Here is an 18,822-nt window from a genome sequence, read left to right on the forward strand (position 1 = left end):
TATATGAACAACAAGATAGAAGGAAAGAGGACAGCTTTAGAATATGGATGCAGGACTTCATTGTGGTCACAAAGAGGTATTTAACCCCTTAACGACCACGGATGTAAATGTACGTCCTGATTTGGCGGTACTTCCCGCACCTGCGTCATACACGGCAGGTTCCTGCTGCTATCAGCAGCCGGGGACCCGCCGGTAATGGCCGACATCCGTGATCGTGCGGATTTCCACCATTAACCCCTCAGATGCTGTGATCTGTATAGATCACGGCATCTGCGGCAATGCGCATAATAAAATAGATGATCAGAACGCCTGCAGCGCTGCCGCGGCGATCCGATCGTCTGTCATGGCAGACGGAGGTCCCCTCACCTGCCTCCGTCCGTCTCCCGTCTCCTTTGCTGGTCTGAGATCGAAGAGACCAGAGCAGGAGATAGCCGATAACACTGATCAGTGCTATGTCCAATGCACAGCACTGAACAGTATTAGCAATCAAATTATTGCTATAGATAGTCCCCTATGGGGACATAAAAAGTGTTAAAAAAAAAGTTAAAAAATGTAAAAATAAAAAGTAAAAAAAAAAAGTGAAAAATCCCCTCCCCAAATAAAAATAAAAAATTGTCCGCTTTTCCCATTTTACACCCAAAAAGGGTAATTAAAAAAAACATATATTTGGTATCACCACGTGCATAGATGTCCGAACTATCAAAATATAATGTTAATGATCCCGTACGGTGAACGGCGTAAACATAATTTTTTTTTTTTTAAAGTACAAAAATGCTGCTTTTTTGTCACATTTTATTAAAAAAATTATAATACATGATATAAAAGTTTTATATATGCAAATGTGGTATCGATAAAAAGTTAATATGACGGCGCAAAGAATGAGCCTTCATACCGCCCTATATACAGAAAAATGAAAAAGTTATAGGTGGTCAAAATTGGGCGATTTTAGATTACTGATTTTGTTCAAAAAGGTTTAGATTTTTTTTATGCAGTACAAAAATATAAAAGTATCTAGCCATGGGTATCATTTTAATTGTATTGACCCTCAGAATAAAGAACACATGCCATTTTAAACGTAAATTGTACAGTGTGAAAACGAAACCCTCCAAAATGTGCAAAATTGTGGTTTTCATTTAAATTTCATTTAAATATTTTTTTGGGGTTCACCGTACATTTTATGGTAAAATCAGAGGTTTCATTACAAAATACAATTGGTCATGCAAAAAACAAGCCCTTATATAAGTCCGTAGATGGAAATATGAAAGAGTTACGGATTTTAGAAGGCGAGGAGGAAAAAACGAAAATGCAAAAATAAAATTGGCCTGTTCCTTAAGGTGAAAATGGGCTTGGTCCTTAAGGGGTTAAAGGGGTACTCCACTGGCTAGCATTCGGAAGTAAATGTTCCGAACGATGTTTTCTTGCTGTTGGGGTTGGCCACGCCCCTCGTGACATCATGACTCTTCCCTTCAATGCAAGTCTATGGGAGAGGGCGTGACGGACTTGCATTGAGGGGGCATGGTCATGATGTCACGAGGGGCGTGGCCAACCCCAGCAGCACGAAAACAGTATTCGGAAGATTTACTTCCAAACACTGGCCAGTGGTGTTCCCCTTTAATGCCAGTAGATAGAACAAGAATAGAACTACGATTCCTAGTCAGTTATCTGAAGAGCAAGACAAGAGTGTGGTCAGAAATAGACCGAGGTGAGGAGACACCTGTAGATCTACAGAAACCAGACAGACAATCCCAAGGTTAAGGAGGTTTTACAATGATGAATCATTTTTAACTTTCTAATGAACATACGAGGAACATTCATAAAGTTTCTGCACTTATATATTTTTGTTGAAAAAGGTAAAGGCGGGAGGAGTAGTAATTGGTTGTGTCTTAGTGTGAATTCGGGTAGAAAAACAGACATGTGCACATCTACAATCTTGTATAATGATCTGATTGCTTCTCAGCATAATATCAAAAACTAACAGGTTGTTAGTATACATTTTTGATCAAAAAGTACAAGCCCACTCGCTACGTCAAGGCCACCTATCCAGAGTGGGTCCCTAACGTCCCTAGCATAAAATGGCGCAGCACCGGGCGGCGACCACCACCGCCGCGACGCCAATGCCCACAGGGGGGAACGATCCACCGGCAGAGCGGCCCCAATGCCACTCAAACCAGTCTATGGGCCGCACCCCCCCCGCAGACACAGCGCCACGGCAGCAACGGACATCGCACAGCACCACACCAGTGTGGACAGGGATGTAATAGCTCACTTACCATGCTCTTCCATTGGTTGTGTTTTAGTGTATCATGTGACATGCATTGCAAAGAAAGGTGCGTATGGGAAAAAGTGATGCAATGTGTTTTTGATGAAATTTGTTTTGAAATAGAGTTAAAAGAAATGTGGAAACTTTTTGAATGCTTCTTGTATATTAGTACATAAAGTTATTGTCTAATCCTTCTGTAGTCTTTCATGCTTTTCTCCTGCTTCTGATCTAAACTGTATTTTCCGTTATCTTCATTTTCCCACTTCCTGTCTAGGGTATATCCTGTAATGTTTTTTTTTTCTGTTCTGCTCTACACTGTAGCTTGGAATTCAGCCAACTCCATCTACCCATGTGAGAGGCTCCTGTGGTTGTAGTGGGTGTGGTTATAGGGAAGAAGGTGTAGTGGGAGTAGACAAAGTCCATGAACAGTAGTAGATCATACACCAAAATCATTTGAAGGTAAATCATGCTATGTGGGAGGCTCATTTGCGTGTATTCGGTGAAGTTATAGTCAAGAAGGTATAGTGGGAGTAGACAGAGTCCAGGCATAAAATGGAATTAATATGAAAACTTGACACTCAGGCACATTCAGTAAAGCATGCCCTGGCTGGCTCATATAATCTAGATAACCTCTACCAGTGGTGAGAATTATTGGAAGACAACAGGGAACAGCACAAAATAAGTTAGCTTAATACTCTCTGTAAAGCTGAAAAGAAGTGCCCCATAATACCGTCAAAACTGATAAACGCTTGATGTTGTTTAGCGTTAACCAAAGGTGGTTGTGGGCCCCCAGCACAACATAGGGTTGCCTGTAGAATAGTGTCCAAAGGCTTTCTGCTGCTTTGCCATCAATGAGAAGGGAGCACAAGAAGGGAGCTTGTTCCTCCAAATAATAATGGAATGAATACACACTGAGATAGCCCAGTGTTAAGAACTATTGAAATGTAATAGGGAACAGCACAGAAGAAGTTGTTGTCATTGTGCTCCAGCACGCAATATAGGCGGGGAGCCGGTTTGCCCAGCTCCTCTGCATTATTAATATTTATTCCCCAGTCCACCCCTTCTGTGATCCTTTGGGGTGGAGGGGGGGTGGAGTTCTGCTCGCTACACCCATTCAACTGGCTTCACGTTTCAGAAGGGGGTGGACCGGGGAGTGAATATTTATGAGGCAGGGGAGCTGGGCAAGCCAGCTTCCCACCTCCCTTGCACACTGGAGCACAATGACAACAACATTATAATGGGCAGAACCCTGGAGATATCTAACTGAAAGATGTAGCGGAATATCATGGTACTCAAGTTCTTTGGGCTTGTAACCAATCCTTCTTGCCTATGGTGAGTATTAAAGGGGTGCTCCGGGGAAGTTAAGAAAAAAAAAATCCCCACAGCCACCCCAATACCTGTTCTTTGTACCCTGTAGTTATCCATTTGGTTTTGGCAGCTCCTTTGGACCCTGATATCTCCTAAATATTATTTTTTCTGGTTTGCAGCACAGACTGCAACTCTCGGAAGTCAGTGCCGCTCTGTGTAATGGCTACCACCCAATTGCTTTTACTATCTGTGTGTATGCTGTAAACACACTGTACAGGTCTTTTCTTTCAGACTATCTCCAGCAATAAATCATGCTATGCTCTGAATGGCAGCAGTCAGTGATTAAATCTACACAGAAAAAGAGCAGCGTTATGTGCTGAGGAGACTTAGAATCTTCACTGAGCTTTTCACTCACAGTAATCTCTTCAAACAGGGAGAGGAGGGGGAGGTGGAGGGGGAGGGAAGGTGTGGCCTTGGAGCTAGAGCTCCACATCTGACAGAAATCATCATGTGGTGTTGTCTTGAAGGGTGGGGGCTAGTCTTTGTGAGTAATTTACACCAAGACAAAGTGGATCAGAGAATGACGTTTTTCTCTCACTCCCTGCATGTAAGTGACAGCTGAGAGAGGGAAACTGCTCTACATATATAATTATTTAGGAACTCTGGAGATACCTAACTGAAAAATGTAAGTTACACTTCTTTTTACAGCTATTCACCCCACTATAACCCAGTATATTGGATTTAGTGCAGCTGAAATAGCTGTCAGATTCTCTTTAAAGTGTCTTTTCCTTGACAAAAACTCTTTTAGTAAAAAAATAAAAGCTTTGTTTCAGAGTTTTTTTTTTTAAATGATCCGGCCATTACTCGTGCTATATGATTCCTTTAAAAGGACATTCATTTATTCATTAAATCTGGGTAATTTTCTCAGATGTAGCGATGTTGGTTTTTTAAATAATTTTTTGATTCTGAAGCCTCTCTTAAAAGGTGACATCACTAATGAACGGCATTAGATCTAATACTGGATTTCTTTGATGTGGAAAATAGATCAAAGGCTTTAATCTCATTGCTTCAGTTAGAGAGTTAGAGTCAGAAAGTGTTTTTCTTTATGGCATAAGGGCAAGCAGGAAATCAGGAAAAACCAATCGTGTTTCCCGTAAACTATACACTCTGGAAATGATTTTCAACTTTTCAAATTTTTGGGTTTAGAAGGAATACTGTTCCAGTTCTGAAGGAATACAGGGCATGATGGGATTTAAAGTTTTAAAACATATCGAGGGCCCCAGTTTGAGACCACTGGCCCAAGGGTATGTTCTCACAGCAGAATGTCTGTGCTGAATTCCGCTAAAATATTCAAACCGGACATTCTGCTGCTACAAAGTTCCATTGATTTTGGTGGAATTCTGTTGCACTGTGCACATGGCGGAATTTCCGAGGCCGATGTTTCTGACCCAGAAATTCTGATTCCAGCGTCCACAGAAAGAAAAGAAAAGTCTATTTTTTTCTGCAGATTTTGCTTGGAAATGCATTGCCGTCTATAGTGCATTTCCTAGCGGTTCCAACGCCCACCGGATCGTTCAAATGTGCGGAATGTCCGCTCTGTTTTCAGGGCAAACATTCTGCACATTTTATGCCTTGTGAACATGGGCTAAGGCTGTTCACACATATAAGATTTATATCTTTTAAACCCACGGATTGCAATGGGTAAAATGGAGAGTAGGATCGTACAGTTGGATTTTAACAAGATTGCTGCTTCTGTTCTCAGGGGAAATTTCTGGCATCGGCTTTCTGCCCTTTTAATGTTCAGAACACATTTTGAGCATTTGGCTGCTAGCTATCTGAAGTCCATGGCTGGCCTAATTCTCACAATTTATTAATCTATTTCTATTTATCTCCACAGAAGCTACGTACAGGAGCAGGGACTCCTGCATTTGACAGTAGTCCCTGCTCCTGTATGTACTTTACTTTCTGTGGCACCGGTGGGAAACTGATGCTAGAACTGATCCCATTCAGTTTGCATTCATCCGGTGTGTCAGTTTAGATGCCGGATGGTTGGACACACCGGATCAGCACCCGACAGGGGAACGCATCTTGCTGCTTTTCCCTATCCGGAGTTCAAAAACAATGGATGCCTGATGCTATACAACTGATGCATGTTGTCATTAGTTGTGGCATCAGTTGTTTCAAGATTTAGGCTGGGTCCACGTATGCTGGACGCCGGACATATGCAATCCCAGCCGTAGGACTTACACATCCCTAGGTCTTTAAAACTAGTGTAGTTTTGAAACAACTGGTGGCACCCTGGTTAGGAAACAGTGGCCCTGATTTATCAATCTGTCTGAGACAGAAACTGTAGTGCTTTTCCCAAGCAACCAATCACAGCTCATGTTTTATATCTTAAGGAGCTTTGGTAAAATGAAAGCTGAGCTGTGATTGGTTGCTTGGGAAAATCACTCCAGTTTCTGTCTAAGACAGATTGATAAATCAGGGCCAGTGTTTCCTAACCAGGGTGCCACCAGTTGTTTCAAAACTACACTAGTTTTGCAACAGTTAGAGGCCCACTTCATGGGAAAAACTGCTCTAAAACAAGAGGTGTTATAGTTATCTTCTAATCTATCACCCTAGCAATGCCAAGTCTTAGAACGCTAATAAAAAAAGGTCATTTTTGTTATGCTTCATTGAATGTGGCAATTGGTTTTCTTATAAAAAATTCTTGAAGACATTTAATTTTGGTTGGAATCATTGCTGCACAATACAATAAAAATATTTAATTGCATGTTCGGGGCAATAAAAGTGTTCTATTACCTGTCCCTCAATTTATCACCACCAGCCAAGCGCATTTCTTCAGAAGTTTATTGTGATGTGGGCTATGGGTCATAAGATTCTGATTTCAGTATCCGTGGCATTTATGGAAACTAAATAAATTGTCCGATGCTTGTCCATAAATTTACAATAGATTTTATATATATATATATATATATGTATATATATATATATATATATATATATATATATATATATATATATTTCTTTATTGTGTTGCATTAGCTTTTTCCATCATCAAATTCCTGTAAATGGAGCCTGCAAAGCAGACAACATGGGTTCCACCTAGAGCAATGATAGCTATTCTTGTTTGTCCCTCTGAATTGGTAGAACGAGGGACAAGTCTGAGGAACAGCCCAGGCTCTATTGACTTCTAAATTCCCCACCACCAATGTTTTATAAATATGGGTCCCACCTTTGAGACCCAGACCTATTCAGAAATCACGGGTCACCCCAGAGGAGATGTGCAGCTGAAAAAACATCAATTACATACCTCCCATTGACTTAAATTTTAGTTGCTTTAGTTACGTAAATTGTGTAGCTCATGGTGATATGATGTTTGTGCAACTTCCATTTAAAATCAATGATATTTGTGCAGAATGCTCACTTGGATTCTTTTTGATGTCTCTGGGCTGGTGCAAGTAGAATTGGGGGATGCCCTCAATTTTAGGATACTGTAGGCGTGGGTCCCAGAGGTGCATATGCCACACAGGTTGAAATAAGCACACCCCTTCAATGGGGGTTGTCTAATAAAACACAACTTTTCCCCTATTAACATGATAGGGTGTGGTATCCCAGTACCAGAGTGCGTCCTGTCAGATAAACATTGCTTAAGGTGCCTATGATAGGCCCTGCTGCTCAGGTGATTCTTTGATATTCAATATAGTCTTTGTTTGTTAATTTTTTTTTTTTAAATGTACATGATAGCTGTAAGGAGGCATGATGCAGAGTACCCATGTGACCCTGGTTGCCCAATGGGAGTCCCCCTAGCTAGGCCATATATAGTGCTGCATGGGAGGGGCTATTCAGTTCAGTTGTTAGTTATTGGAGAGTGTGTGTTCAGTGCAGAGCTCAGTGTGAGCTGCAGTGTGGGGAAGAGACAGCAGGAGTGTGATGGGAGCTAAGGATAGCCTAATACAAATCTTCAATCAAGCGACAGTGCCAATCTACAGGGCTCCCAAGGGTTACTCTGCATCTCCTCTACTCTTATCTGTGCTGTAAGGATTGTCACATCTACTCCTGTCTCAGGAAAGACAGTTATCGATAACTTGACATCAGTGTATTTCTAATCCTGTGCCTGGCCCAGGAGAAGCTGTCCTATCGTCGGACCATGTAGGTTAACAGTGCCCCGGAATCACGATCATACCCATACACCCTGAACACAGTATACCCAAATTGGGCGCCACAGGGGCATAAATGTTTTATTGTGAAGAGTCAGACCACTGGGACCCCCTGCCATCTTCCTAGAACAGGGGCTTCGGCTCTTAGAGAGAATGCATGCTACAGAAGGCATACTGTAATAGGGAATAAGTGTCTTATTCGATCTTTCGATCTTCAGAATGGAGTCCTGGCCTCAGAGGGAGTTTGTGTTGCAGAAGAGTTTGTGCTGCAGAAATCAATGGAGTGCATGTTGAGTGCTAGGGCCCTATTCTGGAGATTGTGGGGATCTCAGTGGTTGGACCCCCCGTGTTTAACTATTCCCTATCCTGAGCATAAGTTGTGATTCACCGGACACCCCTTCAAGGGGTTAAGTATTATTAAGGAAGCTACCTACCTATAAGGAAGCTACCTACAATAGGTAGCAATAGAGGGAAAGCTCCTTTCCATCTGGAGGAGAGCTAGTTTACATGCTAAGGTATTCTCAAAAGTCTTCTTGATGAAGAAGTTCAATGTTATCACTCTACTTGTCCAACTTTTACATCCACAGGAACCAAAGAAAACATCGGATTAGTTCATTCTGTTCCTGGTTTTCATAAACACATTACAGCGTTCAAAGTTCTTTTCAAGGTCCTTCTTACAATTTAATACATACATTTTATAGATTAGTAAAACTTCCACAATAAATTGATAAAAAATGTAAAATTCTTGAGTGCAGTGTCTGGAACTATCCGTGCTAAACACATCCTTATTACGCGGTCACATTAAATCATTTAATTTCTAAACTTTTTCCCCCCACGGCGTTTATTCACTCAGTAATGTGCAAGCAGGGAAGTAATGTACCAGCATTACACTGTAGAGAGATTAGTCCACACTCTAAAGATGTGGGATATCAGAAGAGCGGACTCGTTGGTTGTTTAGCAATTTGCATATAGAATGCCAAATCCTTTCTGACTTAATTTACTGTGACTGTATAAATGACGGGATAAGTTCATTATCTGTGATGAACAGAATGGAACACTTAACCAGTGAACCCCATAACCTAGTTTCGAGTGTCTTAGGTACATCCATGCTTATGTTTGACAAATATTTTAGCATTTAAAAATATAATTTCTAGAAGACAATAATGTCTAATAGAAGCAATGGTAATATGAGAGTTGTACTGTGAAAAATATGTATTTTATAATCAATCAACATTGCTTAAATTAATGGGGTGATCCACATTGGACAAGATATAATAATTGCAAGCTGTGCCATTACAGCGATCAGTTGGGATCTACAGGGAATCAGGCAGGCAGTGTTCCTTGGCAACTCCACCACAGGATAAACAAAGTATTACACATTCCTTACTGAAATCAATTACTCGTTTGCATAATGTTGGGTCCTCAGGAGAAAGTGATTCTCTTTGTAGATGCTCTTTGCTCTAAAAGACAATTTTATTTTTATTTTTTTTTATTAGAAATGAGGAACCAATCCTGTGGGTTTGGTTTGGATTTTTTTTTAAGTTCAGTTCGGTGCAAAATCAAAGCTTGTTTTCATTTTGGTCGAACCTACTAAAATAGCATCAGCTACATGATGGAAAGAAGAAGCAGAAACAATCACATGACCACAGGGTAGCCTAAAATGTCTTAAGAACAGCTCTCCTAGTATAGGGATAAAGTTAGAGCCACTATAAAAGCCTATTCACATGGCTTCAGCAACCATTTCAGAGATAGGTGTTAGAAGAAGATCTCTTTGAGGGACAGTGATAAATAAACAACATAGAGAAAATAACCACACAAACACAATCATTGGAGTTAAAAAAAACACTTCAGAGAGTGTTCTGCATTTGTTCTGCTAGTGCAAAATCTGTTCCATTGCAAAGGTACCAACTTAAAGGGAATCTGTCACCAACGTCACCTGCACTAACCTTGTGGTACAGGGTAATAGTGGGAATGATGCATATTCCAATGCTGTTTACCTTTTTTTACTATGTGGCCCTGTTCCTGAGTCATTCCTGAAAATCCAAATATGCAAATTAAGTGCTTTGGGCACTAAGAGTGTTTCCAGCCCCTTTGTTGCACTCTTCTGCCCACCAGGTTCCTATCACATAATCATCACAGGTCCTTTAGTCACATTTTCTTCTATCCTGCATGGATATGCCTCCACATTTATTGCTATTTAGCAGATACAAAGCAGGTCTTGGTCAGCAAGTCACTGCTGTGTGGAGATCTCTGCTCCTCAGTGACTGCTCAGCTACATGCAGTCATGTCCATCTCTATTCCTTACTGAGCGACCTCCCATCTTGGTAATTCCAGGTTATGTAAATATAGAGTTTCTAAAACAGACAACCACCATGTTTTTTTTAAAATAAGTATTACATTTCTTATGGCTGGTTCACACTACGTTTGTATTGTACAGGTGTGGGATGCGGTTGAAATGCATATGTGATGCATTTCAATGAGCTGACCGGAGTCAAATGCTGACTCCGGTCGGCTCATTTTTGCCCCGTATACGGTTCTGTAACCGGACCTAAAACCGTGGTATACCACGGTTTTAGGTCCGGTCAGAAATCCGTATATGGGGCAAAAATGAGCTGACCAGAGTCAGCATTTGACTACAGTCAGCTCATTGAAATGAATGGGGGGTAATGGACGCTCAAACCTACCATGAATTGTTTATACAGGACAAATTTCAGAAATGTTGATCAAACTAAATGTCAGATTTCTGTATGAAGAACATCAGTTGTAGAGATGAGCGAATTTTTTTTAAATTTCGATTCGGCCAATTCGCCAAATTTTCCCCCATAATTGGTTTCGTTCCGAATTTATTTGTGGTGAATCGCTATTAAAAATGGCTATTTCTGGCCTACAGAGAGCCTCAATAGGGGTGTAGAACACTTTGCCTTGCTGTAACACGCATAGGGTGTGTGCTGAGTTAGTGAAATAATACTGTTATTCAGTATACCATGCAGAACAGAGGCATCAATATCAGAATCATGGTCGCAAAGCGGCACATTGACAGAGCCTGGAGGTGGCATCAGTTTGAGGAGACCATATAGTGGCTGAATGACACAGCATGGAGATATCGGCAGCATGAGGAGACAATATAGTGGCTGAATGACACAGCCTAGAGGTGGCGGCAGCATGAGGAAACCACATAGTGGCTGAATGACACAGCCTGGAGTTGGCAGCAGCATATAGTGGCTGAATGACACAGCCTGGAGGTGGCAGCAGCATGAGAAGACCATATAGTGGCTGAATGATGCAGCCTGGAGTTGGTGGCAGCATGAGGAGACCATATCGTGGCTGAATGACACAGCCTGTAGTTGGCGGCAGTGAAGAGACCATATAATGGCTTAATGACACAGCTTGGAGTTGGCGGCAGCATGAGGAGAACATATAGTGGCTGAATGACACAGCCTAGAGGTGGCTGAAGCATGAGGAGACCATATAGTGGCTGAATGACACAGCGCACAAGTAAGTATTGAGGATGTGCATTACATAAAACTTAAATTTTAATAATATGCTTAGGATAAAATATATGGACCCTAAAAATCCTGGGAAATGGCAGTGTTTGTAGGGGTAAATAGGGAGAGGTTCCTGTGTGGGGCTACCCTTTTTAGGGCGAGTAACACTTGCAAAGAAGGGAATTAATAATGCAAGAATAGGGCCTTACAGGGTAAGTTTTTAGAGGTCTTTGCATCACATCAATATTTGGTGGTGTAGGTGGCACATGTTGTTTTTGGACACCTTTCCATTTGTTTGGTTTAAAAAAAATTTGGTGCCCATATATTTTATCCTAAGCATATTATTAAAAGTTAAGTTTTAAGTAATGCATATCCTCAATACTTACTTGTGGTCTAATGCGGAGGAATGTCTGTAACTGGGGAGCAGTGCCTTAAATATGTTTAGCACTATCCATATTTGTGAAGTGTTGAATCATGGTCAATCTACTCTGATGCATCAGGCATGGGTGGGTGGAAATCCTGGCTGATCCATGCCTGATTCATCTTCACAAAGGTCAGTCTCTCCACATTTTTTGTGGACAGACGAGTTCTCCTTGGGGTTACTATGGCCCCTGCCGCACTAAACACCCGTTCTGACGGAACACTACTGGCCGGGCAGGACAACTTTTCCAGGGCAAACTCTGCTAGTTGCTGCCACAAATCAAGTTTGGCTGCCCAGAAGGCCAGCATGTCTTCAAGGCATGGTCATGTCAAGGTAGGCCACAACCTGCTGGTTCAGGTCCTGTTCCAGGTCTATCTGCTGCTGATGAGTATCTTTCTTCACCCGCATAGTGAAGCAACTCATCAGCGACTGTAGACTCAGGCTGCTGCTGATGGAGCTGGTACTACTCCTGCCACCCCACCCCTCCCCAGCAGCCATGGCAGTGGATGGTGATGTCATAGCCCCACCCCTCATGATGTCATGTCTGCCCCCTCAATGCAAGTCTATGGGAGAGGGCATGATGACTATCACGTCCCCTCCCATAGACTTGCACTGAGGGGGCGGGGTGTGATGTCATGAGTGGGCGGGGCTCTGATGTCACGAGCTCCCGGCACTTGCTCCAGCGTTGGGAACAGTTTGTTCCAAACGCTGAGAAGCGGAGTACCCCTTTAAGACTTTAACAGGAACAAAATAGTACACTACTTAGATGTATGCATGTTAGGGATCAACCAATATCGTTTTTTTAGGGCCGATACCTATAATCTGTGGCCTTTCAGGCCGATAGCCAATAACTTATACCGATATTCCGGTATAAGTTATCGGCTATTTCTCCACCCCGCCAGCCCTGAAAAAGCGGCTGTAGATCATTGATTTAAAGCAGGCGCTTTAAATCAATTAACTGCAGCGGCTTTTGCAGGACCAGAGACCGCCTCCCGGTTTTCTCCCCCTGCCGGTCCTAAGTTCAACCACCACCGCTGCCCCATAGCCTCCCCCATCCCTGGTTTTATAATTACCTGTTCCCAGGGCCCGGGGTCCGCGCTACTTCTGGCTCCGGCGGCGTCCTGAGCTGTCACTGTGTGCACTGACGGTCACATCGCGTTGAGGACGTCACTCGTCAGGACGTCGCAGGAGCCAGAAGTAGCATGGACCCCGAACCCTGGGAACAGGTCATTATAAAATCGGGGAAGCAATGGGGCAGCGGCGGTCTCTGGCCAGGGCGGTGCGGTGGGGGGCGTTTTCGGATTATCGGCAAGGTAATTGCCGATTCCGATAACGTTCAAAATCGTGAATATCGGCCGATAATATCGGCCAAACCGATAATCGGTCGATCCCTCATGTATGTGGTCTGCAGTTATGCACTTATGAGGGGAGGACAATGCGTTTCAGTATGCTTAAACAGTATTTGTCTACAACACCAGCAGGTGTGTTCTTTTGGCTGGACTTTCACAATATCTAGGCCCTTAAGACTTTAACAGGAACAAAATGGTACACCACTTAGATGTTAGTACAGGGTATGCACTTATGTGCTCCAGTATGCTGAAAACAGTATTTGTCTACAACACCAGCAGGGGTGTACTTTTGCCTTGCGTTTCACAGTATCTAGGCCCGTAAGACTTTAACAGAAACAAAATAGTACACCACTTAGATGTACCCCTTAGATGTGCCCTTGGTGATGTCACACCACGCCCCCTCACTGAAAATCTATGGGAGGGGGCGTGGTGGCCGTCATGCTCCCTCCCATAGACTTGCATTGAGGTGGCATGGTATCATGTCATGAGGGGGCGTGGTCATGTCATTACGACCCCACCGCCCGCTCCAAGTGTTCGGAACAAAATGTTCTGAATGCTGAGGCAGTGGAGTACCCCTTTAAGAAACCATACTAAAAAAGTGAATCCGTTTTCGTACAGTTTGGATCGGTTGCGGTTCAGTCCAGTTTCTTGAAGAGCAAAAAAACTGTGTCCTACCACAGTTTTGTCTACTGTTTCAAAAGCGTATATTTCAGGTCAGAAAGTCACCAAAAAAATAAAAAATAATAATAATACAAGTGGAAGCCTTAACCCTAATATATGAAAATCACTTCTATTTTAGTCATTTACCTACTTTTAATAAGCAAGTAAAAAATATTAAACAATCCTGAAAAAACATTAATGTAAAATAACAATAATAAGCACCCTCATAAAACCAATGCAAAATATACATAAAATAACGTGTTAATAGCCATATGTGGTGATCTGTACTGTAGACTAATTCTCAGGCAATCGCTATCTTCTACAGATGAGATGAATTAGAGATCATAAACTCATAGAAAAATAGAATATTTTATTTTCAATTAATTTCTGGTGGAAAATAAGGTTTCTACCATAATGTGCATCTAAGCCTTGATACTGTGCTCTATAAGGTGCATACATAATTCCAACTGCAGTTAGCTACAAAGTACAGAGTGCGGTCTAATCTATATCGCTAGAAAAGCATTTTAGCACAGAATTTCAATGAGAATGTTAAAAGGTACATCTTCAATGCATTGCATCTCCCATTAACAATAATTGTCTACATTCCCGCAAATGAATCCCTTCTCCCTTATGTCCCCATCAAGTGAAATTGCTTACTTCTCTATTCTAAAGACACAACAAACAAGGCTACAAAATACATACTATGTGGGAAAAGTTCGCTGTATCGGTGCTCATTAGCAGATGAAACCTTGTTAAACATTAAAATTATAATTGTGCCATGCAACCACGCCGAGGATTCCATCACTAAATTATTCTATTCAGGTTACTTAAGCCTCATTTTCAAGAAAAAGGGAGCTTGGGGATATAAATTGTTTTCTGAAATAATTTCAAATTCATGGCCATACAGCACATGGGAGCCGGAGACGATGACAGAAGCAAGAAGACTGCAGAAAGGCCTGATAACTGTGTTAGACTGTCCGTGCCCTACGGTTACTCCATACATCTTATAGAAGGCTAATTATCTTTATAATTACAGACATGGTAACTTCTGCGTTAATTTGATATAGTATTCGTATTGTTTAGGGCCTGTGGATATGAATATGGCTATGGATGTCAGCTGTTGTTATGGAATTAAAATTGGTGGTAAGATCCTATTAACATCAATAAAGAATGTCTGAGAACTATACTTGAACCCAAGATTAGACATATTTAGAGGTTTTTCCTCCTTCTTTGTACAAACAAGTGACTTCCTTTTCTTTCTCACACAAAGGCACCATGTGCTGGATGTCTATGGCCAACAAAGGGATGCAAAACACATGCATGGCTTACTCTTGTTGGAATGTTGCACTATGAAGAATATTGTTATCCAGCCCTGAATTCTAAATGCTTTTGTTGTGTGTACACTTATTAAAACAATGTTCATAATACCAGATACTGCAGTTTCCTTTTAATAGGTTTACTATTTACTACATGTCAGAGAGAATGTTAAACAGGTACTCTGCCTCTAGACAAGATGTCTGATGGCGGGGGTCCCACCGCTGAGGACCCCCGGGATCTCAGCTGCCGCACCCCAGACATCCGGTGCACGGAGTGATTTTCGCTCTGTGCCGGATGACTGGCGATGCGGGGCAGAGGCTTGTGACGTCATGGCCATGCCCCCTCAATGCAAGTCTATGGGAGGGGTGTGACTGCACCCCTACCATAGACTTGCATTGAGGGCGCGTGGCCGTCACAAGCGGGGCATGGCCGTGACATCGCAAGCCTCCGGCGCTGCACCCGATGCTCTAAACAAATGCCAGGTGCAGCAGGGAGATCACGGGGCCCCCAGCGGCGGGACTCCCACGATCAGACATTTTATTCCCTATCCTTTGGATAAGGGATAAGATGTCTAGGGGCGGAGTACCCCTTTAAGCAAGTGCTATTGCAACCTTCTCCTCTACCAAGCAGATAAGACTCTAGAAAAGCAAAAAGCCCCCCCAAAAGGGACACAACAGAAACCTGACGGACCCTATTAAAAGTCAGTGGGACCCGCCAGGATCCCTGTCCATCATATATGGTGTAAACTTAGCCCTACTGAGCTGGACACAGTAAATGCTATAGGAAAAAAAAAACAGGTAGAGTGATCCTATCATTATTTCTTGAATACCTGGTATAGTGATGATTTTGGTGGAGATGAAATCAACTTATAAATAATATTTTTCATTGGACAACCCGCTAAATTGTTGAAAAACACCAACTACAGAAATTTTTTTAGTAATTTCTTTTCAGCCCTTAAAATATTGGAATATGCCAGCTTTCGTCTAAACCTATCATGCTACTGTGAATTGTTGGGAGGTGATTGCCCATCCATAGTTTACCCTACATAGGTGTTATTCACTGCATTGCACCAGACACAGGTTTGCCTGGTGCCTTTATGGGTCTTTGCAACTGCTTGGTTGAGACATCTCATGGATTCTCTCCTAAATGCTCATAGCAAAATAAATACATGTACACATCACCTAATACTTGTACAGGTGTCTGATCATCTGACTGCTGGGACCCCCCCATGATCAGTTGCTTATTCTATAGCTTTTGAAGATCAAAGACCCCAAAAATGTTGACACGTCTACGTTAAATATCTAAAGTTTTTTCAAATTACAGTAATGCTTTAAGAGAAGGTAAAAGGGTTGTCTAGAGGAAGAAATTTACATTTATAAGTGCTCAGAGTAGCAAAAAACTTTCTTACCCTCTGCCGATACCACACCAATGCTGGTACTCTGATGTAGTTCCTGCTTTTCAGAGCTTCCTATTCGTCTTCTGGGAATATAGGAAATGTCTACTATGCCAGTCACTGGCTAAGGCAGGTCATCGCTGAGGCTAGTGATTGGCTAAGGTGGCATTTCCTATGTTTTGGGATAGTAAGTTTTGAGCAGCAGGACTGGCACTGAGAGGGACAGGGGATTGGTGGCAGGTGAGTACATGTTTTACTACTACCCTGAGCACTTCTATATGTAATTTATTTCTTCAGATAACCCATTTTTATTCATTTCTGTTATAATTCCTCAACATTTTCCTGCTTGCTGTTTTTTTTTTTTTTGAATTTTTTACATTCACTACTGAGGGCTTTTACACAATTTACTGATTTAGGCAATCCTCCATGCAGCAATATCACTTATCTTTTCCCTGCCTTAAAGGGGTACACTAGTGGAAAACAATTTTTTTTTTTTTATTAACTGGGTCCAGAAAGTTAAACAGACTTGTAAATTACTTCTATTAATAAAATCTTAATCCTTCCAGTACTTATCTGCTGTATACTCCAGAGGAAGTTGAGTTGCTCTCTGCTGACACCTCTGTCCTTGTCAGGAACTGTCCAAAGCAGGAGAGGTTTGTTGTAGGGATTTGCTCCTGCTGTGCTCCTGCTTTGGACAGTTCCTGACATGGACAGAGGTGTCAGCAGAGAGCACTGTGGTAAGACTGAAAGAACAACTCAACTTCCTGTGGAGCATACAGCAACTGATAAGTACTTAAAGGATTACGTTTTTTTATATTCTATGTCTATTCACTGACAAAAAGCAGGTATGTTGAAAAAGAACATAAACTACAGTTAAGTACCGTATATACTGGAGTATAAGCCGAGTTTTTCAGCACGATTTTTCGTGCTGAAAACGTCCCCTCGGCTTATACTGAACAAAAAACGCTTCTGGCTTAGCTGTGAGGAGATGGACCAGGCCATATATGCTGCAGGGACCGTCCGGTGGGGAGGGTTAGTTGTTCCGGGCTGTCCATCTTCACCGGGAGGCCCTCTTCTATGCTCCGGGCTGGCCTTGAACTAGTGACGCTGCATTGACGCCACCGTACAGGGACGTTCACGGACGTCGTCAACGGGCGTCGTCAACGCAACGTCACTAGTCCGTGGCCAGCCCAGAGCGGAGAAGAGGGCCTCCCGTTGAAGATGGACAGCCCGGAACGACTAACCCTCCCCACCGGACTGTCCCTGCAGCATAGATGGCCGAAGATGGACGGCCCGGACCAGCTCACCCTTCCTTCCCACAGAGAAAGCAACAACTGGGGAGGTGAGTAGAAAACAAAAGGGGGGTCTGGATGATGACGAAGGGATTGACAGGCGGTGATGATGAAGGGGGTGATGACGAGGGGGATGATGACGAGGGGGATGATGATGAGGGTGATAATGACAGGGTGATGATGACGGGGTGATGATGAAGGGGTGATGATGACGGGGTGATGATGATGGGGTGATAATGACGGGGTGATAATGACGGGGTGATAATGACAGGGTGATGATGATGAGGGTGATAATGACGGGGGTTGTGATGATGACGGGGGTGTCAATGACGGGGGTCTGGATGATGACAGGGGGGGATGATGACATGGGGGGGATGATGTATTTCCCACCCTAGGCTTATAGTCGAGTCAATAACTTTTTTTTTTTTTTTTTTTTTTTTTTTTCCTAGGTTTTTGGGGTGAAATTAGGGGCCTCGGCTTATATTCGGAACGGCTAATACTCTAGTATATACGGTATGTTAAAAATTGGCAAACTTCTCATTACATCGTGATTACGCTCCATTGACAGAAATCTGGACAACCCCTTCAAGGATGTATTGAATAAATTACATGTGAATGACAATTGTTATTTACAAGTTTGTTGCGTTGACACTTTAAAAATAAGAAATTATCACATTGGAAAAGGTCCCGCCATCTTTACAACAGTATGAAATAAGCTTGGCATGCTTACACATCCAAATTATGCATTTTCCTAATTAAAAAGCGATACAAGCGGATTAGAGGCGCTGCAATCATGGGCCACTGCTTTCTCAAATTTTCAGGTGGTGAGAAAACAAACAAAAGCGCAAGACGGCGGCAGACCAGAAACGAGCTTGGCAACGTATCGGCTTGGAGTTTAAACAGGATTAATATGCTGCAAAATAGAAATTGCTGAATGAATTAGTAAATATCTGAGATATGACAAGGTGAAAAAGTCAAAGAAGTAGAACAGGAAATTATAATTGCAACCTATGTAATTAAAGGTGTAATTTTTCTTAATAACTTTTCAGTAAATTGTATTTCAGCAACATGGCCTGTGCAGAAAATAAATGAATTTTAATGTTTGCAATTAAAGATATCACTAGAAGCTACTTTACAATTTAAAAGGGAGTTTTCCATGTTTTGTACTTTCATTCTT

The 18,822-nt window shown here is 42.2% G+C and overlaps 1 long non-coding RNA gene across 1 annotated transcript in view; it reads left to right on the forward strand.

Annotated features, from left to right (window-relative positions):
* Positions 1-18,599, forward strand: part of LOC130281971 (uncharacterized) — a 42,173-nt gene extending 23,574 nt beyond the window's left edge. Inside the window, exons 2-3 of the long non-coding RNA XR_008846183.1 lie at positions 14,727-14,786; positions 18,467-18,599. This is a non-coding gene — a long non-coding RNA (uncharacterized LOC130281971). The remainder of the gene's footprint in view (positions 1-14,726; positions 14,787-18,466) is intronic.
* Positions 18,600-18,822: the final 223 nt, after the last annotated feature.

Source organism: Hyla sarda, chromosome 7, assembly GCF_029499605.1.
Source record: "Hyla sarda isolate aHylSar1 chromosome 7, aHylSar1.hap1, whole genome shotgun sequence".
Classification (NCBI taxonomy): domain Eukaryota; kingdom Metazoa; phylum Chordata; class Amphibia; order Anura; family Hylidae; genus Hyla; species Hyla sarda.